The sequence below is a fragment of the Piliocolobus tephrosceles genome, chromosome 6 (assembly GCF_002776525.5).
Source record: "Piliocolobus tephrosceles isolate RC106 chromosome 6, ASM277652v3, whole genome shotgun sequence".
NCBI lineage: Eukaryota > Metazoa > Chordata > Mammalia > Primates > Cercopithecidae > Piliocolobus > Piliocolobus tephrosceles.
In genome coordinates, this window is record NC_045439.1 from 147,730,823 (window position 1) to 147,733,471 (window position 2,649).

Genomic DNA, 2,649 nt, shown 5'->3' on the forward strand with positions numbered 1-2,649 from the left:
TGGAGAGGATGTGGAGAAATAGGAACACTTTTACACTGTTGGTGGGATTGTAAACTAGTTCAACCATTATGGAAAACAGTATGGCGATTCCTCAAGGATCTAGAACTAGATGTACCATATGACCCAGCCATCCCACTACTGGGTATATACCCAAAGGATTATAAATTATGCTACTACAAAGACACATGCACACGTATGTTTATTGCGGCACTATTCACAATAGCAAAGACTTGGAATCAACCCAAATGTCCATCAGTGACAGACTGGATTAAGAAAATGTGGCACATATACACCATGGAATACTATGCAGCCATAAAAAAGGATGAGTTTGCGTCCTTTGTAGGGACATGGATGCAGCTGGAAACCATCATTCTTAGCAAACTATCACAAGAAGAGAAAACCAAACACCGCATGTTCTCACTCATAGGTGGGAACTGAACAATGAGATCACTTGGACTCGGGAAGGGGAACATCACACACTGGGACCTATCATGGGGAGGGGGGAGGGGGGAGGGATTGCACTGGGGAGTTATACATGATATAAATGATGAATTGATGGGTGCTGACGAGTTGATGGGTGCAGCACACCAACATGGCACAAGTATACATATGTAACAAACCTGCACGTTATGCACATGTACCCTAGAACTTAAAGTATAATAATAAAAAAAAAAGTAAAGAACATTATCACATTTACTCAAAACGAACCTCCTTACATCTCAGTTATCAATATAGTTTGCTATAGTCATAACTACCTATATAAAACAATGTATTTTAATCTCAGACAAAATCATAAATTACATGTTTGGAGTTTGTTCTCTGAAGTCTGTCCTTACTCAATAGTTTTAAACAATGACTGTTTTTTATAAAGGAAGAATGTCTTACCTAAACTTAAAAATAACGTTTGGGCAATAAATGTTAATAAATTTGCTACAAGCTATTCTGTTTTCCAACTGTAAAAAAAAAAAAAAAACTAGCCGGGCGAGGTGGCGGCGCCTGTAGTCCCAGCTACTCTGGAGGCTGAGGCAGGAGAATGGCGTGAACTCAGGAGGCAGAGCTTGCAGTGAGCTGAGATCCAGCTACTGTACTCCAGCCTGGGTGACAGAGCGAGACTCCGTCTCAAAAAAAAAAAAAAAAGAAAACAACCTAATGTCCATTGTTGGATGAAAGAAAGAAAATGTGGTGTAATAATGGAATATTATTCAGCCTTAGAAAGAAGGAAATTCAGGTACGTATTACAACATGGATGAACCTTGAGGTATTATGCTAATAATATAAGCCAGTCAAAAAGGACAAATACTGTATGATTCCACTTAGATGAGGTATCTAAAGTAATCATACTCATAGAAACAGAAAGTAGAGTGGTGGTTGCCAGGGGATGGTGGGGAGGGAGGGGAAATGGGGAATTAGGGTTTCAGTCATGCAAAATGAAAAGGTTATGGAGCTCTACTGTACAACAGTGTGTATGTAGTTAATACCGTGCTGTACATTTTTAAATTGTTAAGAGGGTAAATTGATGTTACATGTTTTTTTATCACAAAACAAAAACAAAACCGTGGTCTAGAAAAATCCTGTCTTTCTTTGCCACGTCTACTGTGAGAATGAAGACCATTTTCAGCAATCAGACTATCGACATTCCAGAAAATGTCGACGTTACTCTACAGGGACGCACAGTTCCCGTTAAAGGCCCCAGAGCAACCCTGTGGAGGAACTTCAATCACATCAATGTAGAACTCAGTCTTCTCGGAAAGAAAAAAAAAAAAAAAAGAGGCTCTGGGTTGACAAATGGTGTGGTAACAGAAAGGAACCGGTTACCATTCGGACTATTTGTAGTCATGTACAGAACTTGATCAAGGGTATTACACTGGGCTTCTGTTACAAGATGAGGTCTGTGTATGTTCACTTCCCCATCAACATCATTATCCAAGAGAATGGGTCTCTTGTGGAAATCCGAAATTTCTTGGGTGCAAAATACATCTGCAGTTCAGATGAGACCAGGTGTTGCTTGTTCAGTATCTCAAGCCCAGAAAGATAAATTAATCCTTGAAGGAAATGACACTCAGCTTGTTTCAAATTCAGCAAGCCACAACAGTTAAAAACAAGGATATCAGGAAATTTTTGGATGGCATCTATGTCTCTGAAAAAGTAACTGTTCAGCAGGCTGATGACTAAGATCTAAGAGTTGTCCAGTTACAGAAACAAGATGCCAGATGGCTCCTAAAACCTACTTGTGATATTTAAATGATGCAATAAAAGACCTATTGATTTGGAAAAAAAAAAAGAAACATCGTTTAATGCTGTTCTGGGTGACGTTCCTCAAGCTGTATCCTCCAGCCAGGTCCTGGAAGACTTATTTTCCAGGTTTCTTCTAGAAAAGGAATGTAAAACTGAACTTTCTAGACACTTCAAGAACTGGAATGATAGAAGAGAAACCACCCGATATCAAGGAGTCAGGTGTGGTGATACAGGGACTTGTATTTTTGAGTAAGGACACGACACCACAGAGAAAGATGGCAGAGCAGAGAGTGTCTCCTGAGGGCAGGGAGGAGGCAATGCCAAGAGGAAGGTACCTGCAAAGAAGGGCACAGTCATGGGACTAGAGCACTGTCCAAGACTGGCCACCACTCCACAGGCTGTTGAGTAGCACGG

At 40.4% G+C, this 2,649-nt stretch overlaps 1 pseudogene; it reads left to right on the forward strand.

Moving 5' to 3' along the window:
- Positions 1 to 1,601: 1,601 nt before the first annotated feature.
- LOC111524232 lies at positions 1,602 to 2,172 on the forward strand (annotated as a pseudogene).
- The last annotated feature ends 477 nt before the right edge of the window (positions 2,173 to 2,649 follow it).